Raw genomic sequence first — 12004 nt, 5'->3', positions numbered from 1 at the left:
GTACAAAGCGCCAACGAATAGGGTCTCTGTCCTTTTTAGGAGGCTTTTTGACAGGCAGTATAGGGGTGTTACAGGGAGTGCGCTGAGGGCGGACTAGCTTTTGTGCAATGAATCCCTCGATAATGGTGCGGATGCCCTCCCGGGCTTCCAGCAACAGGGGGTATTGAGGGACTGACGGGGGGGTTAAGGAGGGCTTCACTTGAATCCTTACTGGCTCTGCCGAAAGGAGCAGGCCAACATCAGTGTCAGAAATTCCCCAGAGGGTTAAAGGCAAGTCAGTGAGGTCAGGGGAGAGAGGGGGGGGGTTTCCCAATTACCCTGAGTTGGGGCCGAATCTCCTAACACTGTCATCAATAATCCTACCCCTTCAGGAGTGCAGGTTAAAGTAGCCTCAAGCTTACAGAGTAAATCCCGGCCCATCAAAGGGATCGGACAAGCTGGGGAAAAAAGAAAATGGTGAGCAAAACATTTATCAGCATAAATAACATTTAGAGGCAAAGTGAGTCCCAGAGACTGTGGGTTGTCCTCCACCCCAGTTGCAGTTTTAACCTCAGAGGATAGCCAGGGAGAGGGGGCATGATTTAAAAGAGAGAAAGTAGCTCCAGTATCAATGAGGAAAGAGACAGGCAGTCCTTGGACTGAAAGGGTTAGACGAGGCTCTTTGCTGGGAGGGGAGAAAGTGAGGAAGGAGCCGGCTAAAGACATTAAGGAAATAAGACCATCACATTGTTTGCCTTCGCCCCCGGGGTACCGTCATTGAGGGGGCTGAGTTTGCTGCAGCTGCTGCTGTTGCCCGTAGTTGATCCAGGCCTGAGGAACGGGCTGGGCTGGTGGTGCAGGGGCGTATTCGTCCCTGGTGTAAGTATCTGCAGATGCGACCGGACCCTCTGGGCGTCCCCAGGGGAGGGATATGCATCCTGCTGCATTTGCTTGATCTTTTGCCTAGTAATTACTCCTCCCGAGGTGTGCCCTTCCATTTCCCCCTTATCCCTCTGCAGAGATTCCGATCTGGAGTCCTGCAGATTCCCCTCTGCGCTCTGGAGAGAGTCCCCCTGCGGAGGAATAGGGGCAGGCGCAGTGGGGACCAACTGACAAGTCAAAACACGCCGTGGTTTACACCCTTCATCGAAATAACATGGAGGGGATTCACTCTCGGGAGAATACCTGACTGCCATAATTTTTAAAGATTTCCACAGCTCTGCTGCTGTGTCCCAACAAAACCAGTAACATAACTGTCCCGGATGGTCTTTTTCGATCTGGCTCCTTACTCCTCTTAAGGCAGCCTGTTCGAAAGAGCCATACGAAGGCCACCTCATCTCCGGGTCGGCCAATACCGCGGTATACCCAGTCCAATTCCTTACACACAGTGTGTACAACTTCCTCCTAGACATTCCTGTCTGTACTGGGAGTTTCCCTTCGTTCCATAACTTATTTACAATCCCCAGCGGACTCTCAAGAGGCACGCTAGTCCCTTGACCCATGGTGTCTGACAGGAGCCCTCCAACTGGCGTTTATCCTGCTGTCCAGTACACGACCCCTCAATATTGAATTGGCTGGGAGAAATCTCCCGTGGCGCCTACCAATTCATATATGAGTGGTCCGACCACTGGACAGAGGCACCGCACCAGAAGGAAATCCCGGACGAGCCCCCAAATTGTTAGGTAAAAAGCAAGTCCTTACTCACCTCTCCAGCACCCGAGTTCGTGCGGAGTTGGTATGGGGCTCACAATCTGTCAGAGACCAGACACCAATTCGTTGATCAACGGGCTCACACTATCCTTAGCTTAAAAGGCTTCGGAGTAAGTGTGGCGAGTTTATTAGGGGTGAGCATCAATATTTATACACAGAAGTAAACAAAGTGATTAACAGATCATAATGGTCATGCATAATCAATCAAGATTCTACAGGATAAAACAGGTTAAAATGTAAACTTAAAAAGACAAAAGGGGAGATGGCTACTTAAGGGGAGGGGGGGTGTCATGAGTAGTTAGCAGGTCAGAGCTTTGATTAAAACTTTCAGACAGAGACATCAAGTCTGGGTTAAGTTTAAGCTCATCAAAAGTTCAGACTCAACAAGGCCAAGGGCTGAATATGTTGTTTTGAGTGAATTCTGCACAGTCCTAGAGAGAGTCCTTTCAGGTAAGGACTCAGATACACTGACAGTGTTGTGCTGGAGGGAGAAGCTTGTGTTGCTGTTACCTCTCTTGTACCTTTCTTGTAGATAAATACAGGATTTGGTTTGCCAACATAAAGTTCTCTCCAAAAATAATTAAATGGGTAGAAAATATAGGGCTTGAGTTAAAAGCTGCATAGCCCAGGTTTGCATCCCCTGCACTGTATTTAGGCTTGGCAGAATTCAATTTTTATTATTTTTATAATTGTGACAGATAATTTCAATCTTAAGAACATAAGAATGGCCATACTGGGTCAGACCAATGGTCCATCTTGCCCAGGATCCTGTCTTCTGACAGTGGGCAGTGCGAGATGCTTCAGGGTGAATGAACAGAACAGGGCAATTTATTGAGTGATCCATCCCATTGTCCAGTCCCAGCTTCCAGCAATCAGAGATTCAGAGAAGAGCCGTCCCTAGGGTACAGCAAATTGGGGCGACCGCCCTGGGCCCTGCAGGGGGAGGTGCGAGGAGAAGGCGGGCTGGGCAAGCAAGGAGGAGCCTCCCTACCAACCTCCCCCCCCCGCCCCAGCATCTCCTGCCCTCCGGCAGGCTCCACCGATCAGCGCCTCTCTCTCCCTCCCAGCGCCTATCTCCGATCAGCTGTTTCACCACCTCTGGAGGTGCTGGGGGGGCAGGGGAGAGGAGCGAGGGCACAGCACGCTTGGGGGAGGGGGCGGAACTGGGCAGGAAAGAGGCAGGGCAGGAAGAGGTGGGGTGAGGGTGGGGCACTGGAGAAGGGGTGGAGTGGGGGCGGGGCCTGGGCAGAGCTGGGGGGAGCACCCCATGGCAGATAGAAACTCGGTGCCTATGTCCCGCGCCCCGCACCCCCCTAGGGACAGCCCTGGTTCAGAGACACCCATAGTATCGGGTTGTTTCCCTGATCATAGAACCATCGGGTTATAAGGGACCACAAGGATCATCTAGTCTAACCCCATGCCAAGATGCAGGATTTGTTGTGTCTAAACCATACAAGACAGATGGCTACACAGCCTCCTTTTGAAAACCTCCAGTGAAGGAGCTTCCACAACCTCCCTAGGCAGTCTGTTCTATTGTCCTACTCTTCTTACAGTTAGGAAGTCTTTCCTAGAATTTAAGCTACATCTGCTATTCTGTAATTTGAACCCATTGCCTCTTGTCCTGCCCTCTGTGGCAAGAGAGAACAACTTTTCTCCACCTTGTTATGGTAGCCTTTCAAGTATTAAAAGACTGCTATCATGTCCTCCCTTAATCTCCTCTTTTCCAAACCAAACATACGCAGTTCCTTCAGCCTTTGCTCATATGGCTTGCATTCCACCTCTTTGACCATCTTTTTCACTTATCTCTGGATCCTTTCCGGTTTCTCTACATCCTTTCTATATATTGGTGAACAAAATTGGACACAATACTCCAGCTGAGGCCTAACCAGTGCCGAGTAGAGCAATATTATTACCTATACCTCTGTTAATGCAACCTAAAATTGCATTTGCTTTTTTTGCTACAACATCGCACTGTTGACTCATGTTGAGGTTGTGATCCATCACAACTCCCAGATCCTTCTCAGTAGTGCTGCTGCCAAGCCAGTTATCCCCTATTCTGCGTTTGTACATTTGGTTTTTCTTCACTAAGTGTGGCACATTACATTTGTCTTTGTTGAATTTCATTTTGTTGCCTATAGCCCAGTTCTCCAATTTATCAAGATCCCTTTGAATTTTAGCTCTGTCCTCCAAAGTGTTGGCAATCCCCCCCCCCCCACACACACACACACCTCTTCGCCCCACCCCCCAGCTTTGTGTCCTCTGCAGATTTGATCAGTATGCTCTCTATTCCTACATCCAGGTAATAAAGATGTTAAAAAACACTGGACCCAGAACAAATCCCCGTGGAACCCCACATGAGACCTTCCTCTAATTTGACATCATTCCATTAATAGTTACTCTTTGTTTGCGGTTATTTAACCAATTATGTATCTTGGCTAATAACCATCAATGGACCTGTCCTCCATGAACTTATCTAATTCTATTTTGAACCCAGTTATACTTTTGTCCTTCACAGCATCCACTGGCAACGGGTTCCCTAGGTTGACTCTGCAGTGTGTGAAAAAGTACTTCCTTATATTAGTTTTAATCTTCCTACCTATTAATTTCATTAGGTGACCCCTGATTCGTGTGTTATGTGAAGGGGTAATTAACACTTCCTTATTCACTTTCTCCACACCATTCATGATTTTATAGACCTCTATCATCTCTCCCATTAGTAGTCTCTTTTCTAAGATCAACAGCCCCAGTCTTTTTAATCTCTCCTTATACAGAAGTTGTTCCATACCCCTCATCATTTTTGTTGCCCTTCTCTATATCTTTTCTAATTGTGATATATGGTTTTTGAGAAGGGGTGACCAGAACTGCATGCAGTAGTCAAGGGGTACCATGGAATGATATAGTGCCATTAGATTTTTTGTATTACTATCTACCCTTTCCTAATGGTTCCTATCACTCTGTTACCTTTTTTGACTGCTGCTCCACACTGAGCAATATTTTCAGAAAACTATTCGTGATGACTCCAACATCTCTTTCTTGAGTGATAACAACTAATTTAGACACCGTCATTTTGTGTGTATAGTTGGGATTATGTTTTCCAATATGCATTACTTTGCATTTATCTACACTGTATTGCATCTGCCATTTTATTGCCCAGTCATCCCGTTTTGTGAAATCCCTTTCTAACTCTTTGCAGTCAGCTTTAATTATCATGAGTAATTGTGTATCATCTGCAAACTTTGCCACCTCACTGTTCACGCCCTCCTCCAGATCATTTATAAATATATTGAACAGTACTGGTCCCAGTACACATCCTTGGCAGACCTGACTATTTAACTCTCTCCACTATGAAAACTGACAATTTATTCCTGCCCTTTGTTTCCTATCTTTTAACCAGTTACTGATCCATGACAGGATCTTCCCTCTCATCCCATGACTGCTTATTTTGCATAGAAGCCTTTGGTATAGGACATTGTCAAAGGCTTTCTATATTAACTGGATCCCCCTTATCCACATGCTTGTTGACCCCCCTCAAGGAATTCTAATAGATTGGTGAGGCATGATTTCCCTTTACAAAAGCCATGTCGACTCTTCCCTGACATATCATGTTCATCTATCTGTCTCATAATTCTGTTCTTTACTATAGCGTCAAACAATTTGCCTGGTACTGATGTTAGGTTTGCCAGCCTGTAATTGCAAGGATTGCCTCTTGAGACTTTTTTTAAAAATTGGCATTACATTAGCTATCCTCCAGTCGTCTGATGCAGAGGCTGATTTAAGTGATAGGTTACATACCACAGTTAGTAGTTCTGCAATTTCATATTTGTGTTCCTTCAGAACTCTTGAGGGAATGCCATTTGTCCTGGTGACTAATTACTGTTTAATTTATTAATTTTGTTCCAAAACCTCTTCTATTGAGACCTAAATGTAGGACAGTTTTGTCACCTAAAAAGAATAGCTCAGGTGTGACAATCTTCCTCACATCCTCTGCAGTGAATACCAATGCAAAGAATTCATTTAGCTTCTCCGCCAGGGCATTGTCTACCTGGAGTGTTCCCTTAGCACCTTGATCATCCAGTGGCCAAACTGATTATTTGGCTGGCATCCTGCTTCTGATGTACTTAACACATTTTTGTTGGTTTTATTTTTGTTTGGGTTTTTTTTGTTTATTTTTAAGATTTTTTTTTTTTAAATCTATTTAAGTTTTCCACAGTTGCTCAAAATTATGGGGGAGGTGATCAATAATTATTTAAGGTCAACAGATGTTGAAATACAAAAAGTTAAAGCTTTATAACCATTAAAACACAAACTGTCAATACCACATATAAAAATATACAGAGTCAATATCCTTAAATTAAACTCGAACAAGTTCTCAAGCGGCATTTTTCTTACTTTTCCTATCTGTGAATTTTGACTGGAAATTTTTTTTGTCAGTGCATGGAGGGTGAAATCCACATTTACCAATAAAAATCTAATCCTTCCAAACCTAATTAAATTTTAGGCCTTCTTCTGAGTATGCAGTTTGGCATGAACGTTCCAAAGTGCACTGAGCTTTACTTTAACAGCATCCTTCCAAATGTTCTGCCAACCTGCTGCCTTGGGAGATGTTGAACATGCTGCTAATAGTTGGACAGCATGCAAGCTAGCACACAAATATATCAAAAAGCCACAGCATGCTGGCAGCGATCTAGCCAGATGACAGAGTAATGCTGAATAATTTCTTCTTGTCCTCAGAAGATGCCCTAGGAGCAAGAAAAGTACAGCTGCAGAGCAATAAAAAGAAAGCAAATGGCCCCAAATTGATATTGGCATTTTGAGTTCAAGATCTAATTCATTATTGAAGTATCTATTTTAATATCATGGCAGGAATGCAATAATCACTCCTCCGTATTTCATGCCTATTTAACATCAGCCTCGGTGTAATGCCTTATGGTAAGTCTCATGTTGGTTTTTACTTTTCATTTTCAATAATGAGGTCTTTCCAACCCATGTTCCAAATCAAGACCCAAAATAAAGCCAGTCCAAGCAGGAAAGAGACCATATAAATTATTGTCAGAAGGAGCCCAAGATCAAGAACAGATGAATGTTGGTTTGTTATTTATTAAACACAAAGAAGGGCACATTACAGCCCTCAATTACTGTGGTGTAAATCCAAACTAACTCTCCACTCGCTTGTACAGTGGTGTAATTGACCACAGAATTTGGCATTGAAACTATTAACGAGCCTGATTCTCCACAGTCGCATACAGGAATTGGGTGGTATGCCTTTAAATAGTTTGTGAGCCCTGTAGCGGCCCTCACTGTTTTGTGTTTTAGTTAGAAGCCACCAGAACCCTACAAGAGCAGTACTGTGTGGTAGCTACACCACAATTTTTGCTGTCGTATGTTTTAAGGTTTCGATACCGCCCAAAGACATCGGCTGCCTTGTCCAAAAGTTCAGGTAATTTTTGTTTGGATTGGAAATAATTATACTTGTCATAGACTTCTCTTAAGCCAAAACCAGATCTGTTCTGACTTTGTGCAGCACAGTTGAATTCATGGTAGAATCTAGCCCCAATTGTTTCAATACAGGGTGGGGATTTTGCAAAGTAGATCAATGTTAACCAGAGGATCAGGCAAGATCATCAAGCAGTTTTTCACTCAGAATTTGAATACAGGTCTCCAGAGGCAGATGACTAGCTAATTAGTTCACTGCACCTCATTTTGCCCCTGGTAATATGATTAAGCCAAATCCTGAAGACCATGTTCAATTCAGGAGTTTAGCCTGAGTGCGAGGTTCAGGACTTGACCCATTATGAATAAAACAAACACATCAATGTCCCTTGCATCATTAAAAACATTTGTATTTGCCACATTGGTCTGATCTGGTATAGTATAGAAAGTTGCTAGCAATAGTGGACAGTGTGGCTTTTCTCTTGTGTTTCAGCAAACACCAAAACTTGCTATTGCGCAAAAAAAAAAAAAAAAAATCTTTGTGGTAGGGTTAAAAAATGAGAGAAGTAGACTTCTGATTCAAAGTGTTAGTGCAGGAATGTGAAGTGGATTGAATGTCTTTATACCTTGAATTTATGAACTGCTATTCCTCTTTCCTGCTGAAAGAGTCAACACAGAGGAATTAGGTCATCAGGAAGCAGCTGGGCAGCTACACAACAGAGTTCAGGAGAGAACAAACCTTCCAGCCATCATCACTTCACTGCTACCTGGAGAAACAGGCTTGGATGGCCGGTGGAGGAATGTGCAATAATGGCCTTAAGTCAATGAAAACCTGCTTCCCAAGGAAATTGCTGGCGCTTAAAATAATACTAGTGGCAAAAGGTATTGCAACAATGCTGCAGGAAATCAAGTAAGATGGGAAGAAGTCCAAACTGTCAGCATAATCTTGTTCTCACAGAAGTCACTGGGGCTCAGGTATTTAGGTGCCCAATTCCCACTGAAATCAATGGACTTTAAGTGCCTAAAAACCTTTGAGGATCTGGGCCTGGGAGTTTTGCCATTGATTTCATTGAGAACAATATTGGGTTCTAAAGACCTGAACCTTCAAAGTTATGAACTCCTTCTAGATGAAATTCATCCCTGTGCAGAGGGCCTATGAGTCATTTAAGACCTCTCAAAACAGCTAATAAAGGACATAGGTCTTGTCCTGCCTCTCTGCATAGAGTGACTTCTATTCCGTCTGCCAATGCTGAGATCCAACAACTTCCTTCAGCAGAAGATAAGGCTGTTTGGTCACTCTTGGGATTAGACCTTATGCTAGTTAGTAGCCCGTGGCCTTTCCTGGAGTATAGAACTGAAGATTTAAAAGGAAGACAGAGAACTCTATGGCAGTAAATAAACTGCACAGGGAATCTCTATATACTTTGATCAGTCTAATGACTCCAACATCTCTAATTCCTCTGTGTGCACTGAGGATATTAAATTTATAGTATCTTTTTGAAATGGGATGACCTTGTCACACATGCAGCCATGTGTGGGCTATGTAATGGCATCCTTATTATCTGCAGACACATTCCAGATCCTCTGTAAACTTATGACGTATTTGATTTATAGTCCACAGCTAGAGCTCTGCAGTGAAGCCCAAGGCCAAGTTAGAATTGTCCAGCTTCAGTTTAGTTTCCAAGCCAAAACCCAGGTCAGGCTCTGCAAGGGTTGGAATAAAACTGGGCCAAGTTCCAAGGAACCCCAAGGCAATTTACAATGCAAATCTCAGGGTTTCACACTCAAGTGAAACAGAACTTGAAGGTTCGGGTTGAATTTCCGTTGGTAAAAATCCCTGTAAATGCTGTGCTTCAAATGCCATATCTATGCCTATTAGAGCAGGATATAATTTTATGACCAAAACAATATTTTGGGTAAAAAATATGCCGATTCAGCAACACCGAAACATTTCCCAAATTTGTGTTGATTTTGCAAAATTGGTTTGATTGAAAAAACAAAATTCAGAAAAGAATCAAAAGAGTTTGTTTCAAAGTGTTTTAACGTTTCTATTTAATTTTATTTTTGTTAATTAAAAAAAACATTAAAAATGCTCAAAATCTAAACAAAATATTTCAGTTCGGGTAGAAGAAAACATTTAATTCAACCCAGTCAAAACAATGTCATTTTAAAACGACGTTTCGATTCACTGAAAATATTGAAAAAAATTGGTTTTGGTTTGAACAGAAATGATTTTTTGGTTGAATTGCCAGAAAACCAAAAAATATCTGTTATTCACACAACTCTAGTTTCTATGGCCCCATGGCTGCAGTAGCAGCCACATCTACACCTCTGCACCCAGGTTCCATGTCAGGAGGAAGGATTTCTTTTCCCCAGCCCAGTGTAGGTTCACTGCGATGCAAAGGGTTGTTTGCAGGGATTAGAATTTGGCTCTGAATAGCCCAATTGTCAGCAGAAATGCACAGTTTGTGTCTTGAACAATGACATAGTTGCTTTGTGGTTTCATTTGTTTCCCTGTGCCACTGTCTCACACAGATTCCCTGCCCCCAGAGTGCCTGAAGGTTGTGAGCTCGTGTGGCATACATTTCTGACATATGTCTTACACTGCCATACTTAAAAAGCATCAGATCAAAAGAAAAGGAAGCAGGCTGCTACCCTTTTGTCAACTGGAATATTTCTACCTGTGATCACAGCATGGCTTCCAGTCCTTGTGAAGGCCCAAGGGGAATTGTTGCAAGACACATAATCAGTTTTGCCACCATACTCATTGTTTCCTGAAAGAAAATACACAAGAAAGCTTGAATCACACCTTCTGCTGTCCATCAGCTCAAATATTATTTCTTTTATATACACAGAGTCCTTGATGTTGCATAAACAGAAAAGAAACCCCAGCACAGAATCCTCTTCAGCTGTAGTTGGGAATGTTCATATAAGGTATAGATCAAGTACTTGCCAATGTATTTTATTGCTTCTATAAGTGTTTTAGTCTCATGTCCATTTCCCAGTGGATCTAAGATTTCATTGAAAAGCAAAAAGGGATGGGTGATGAGTTGTAACTGTCATTACAACTAAATATAAGCATTAAGTCTGAAAAGTCAGATCCGGATCCAGGTCTCAAGCTCTCCAAAGTTTAGAGACTCACCACTGGAGTTTTGGTTTCATCCATTATAAAGACAGGGGACCTTTTGCACAATTTGGATCAAAATTGGGGCTCACATTCTGAACCCCTCCAAAGATCGGGAATGTTCAAATCCAGGATTACGGAACATTTCTAACACTTTGAGCCAAACATTTGTTTTGGAGATCTCCATTTCAGGATAATGCTTGAGGCATTCGCATTGCAATCTCCCCTCACTGAATCTTCCATTAGAGTGCATGTCTTCATGTCAAATCATACCCACTGGGCTGAACCGGTGGTAGAGGCAGACATTTACTTGTTCGTCTATGGCAACAGATTCCCTCAAGTCTGTTCTATGTACCCAGAGAGAAGAACTCTACCATGTTTGAACTCTCTGCTAGGGGTGAGCAAACCAGCATGTATGAATGCAATAAGAGGCAACCCAGATCTTTGCCCCAAAATTTCCCCCAAACTTTTGTTGAGGTTATAAAAAGTTTAATTATCTTTCTTCTGATGCCCCCTTCATTATTTTTCATTTTCAAGCTGCCTCTGAATTATCTGGTTCCCGCAGCAGTAAAGTTATTTTCCTAAGGTGAAAACTTGGCTCTGCTGAAGTCAATAGCAAAGCTTCCACTCAACTTCAAGAGGCCCAGGATTTCACCCTACTGTTTCCAAGGAGTACCAGAAATCTTACAAGCAAAACCATTCACATTAGATTCCCTGCCTCATTTGATAGGCCCAAGAGGTCGGAATAGTTTAGATACTTTCCAAAGCTCTTTCTGGACTTCGGAATGCTTATTTGAACCAATCCTCTGAACCTGTAAATGTCCATAGGCCATGACTCACCATTATTATTATTTATTTGTATTACTGTAGCACCTAGGCGTCCTAGTCATAGACCAGGACCCCATTGTGCTAGCCACTATACAAACACAGAACAACAAGATGGTCCTTGCCCCAATGAGCTTAACACCATCCAGACACACCCCAAGGTGAAACAAAAGACAAGGTATTGAAGGAAGTAAAGAGAGGCGGATTAGGAGAAGACTGAGTGTAGTGTGTCAGTTTAATATCTCACACATTGTTTCTTGGAGGACTGTATCCTACCCCTGATAACAGGATTCATAAATTCACAAGCTGAAATCCTGGCCCCACTGAAGTCAATGAGAGCTTTGCCATTGACTTCAATGGGGCTGGAATTTCATCCATGCTTTTTAAGGCCCGAAGGGGTCATTACAATCATCTAGTCTGACGTCCTGCATAATACAGGCCATAGACCTTCACCCAGCAATTCCTGCAGTGGAGGCAATTATTCTTCCCAACTTCATAACCAAGCCCTACCAAGCCTCAGAAGGGACTACCAAAACAGAATGTGTTAGGGAGGATGAGTCAGTGACATGTGAAGTCTTTCCCCCCTATTTTTACTATAATCCTAAGAAGTGGCCAGATCAGTCCACCATAATCAGAGTGTGAGTCCACCTGGGTGTTTTTGGTTGGTATACAAAATATATAAAGAAACATGCTTCGGCGGGAGTGAGATTTCACACACCAAGCCTTAGCTCAGAGCTGTGCACTTTCACAGCACAAGTGCTCAGAAATGAGAGGCTTTTGTTGGAAAGGGCTGAGGGATCCTTAGCAGGACTGAGTTTAGAGCCTCTGGAACTAATGATAGAAAGAAGAGAATTTTGCAGTTAATCTCCAGGTCTGTTTTTAAAGCTTCTCTCATTTGTACCAATTAGCTACATTGTTGCATTTGAGAGAGTTAGA

The sequence above is a fragment of the Emys orbicularis genome, chromosome 13, assembly GCF_028017835.1.
Source record: "Emys orbicularis isolate rEmyOrb1 chromosome 13, rEmyOrb1.hap1, whole genome shotgun sequence".
NCBI lineage: Eukaryota > Metazoa > Chordata > Testudines > Emydidae > Emys > Emys orbicularis.
Note: the sequence above shows the minus strand (reverse complement) of the source record.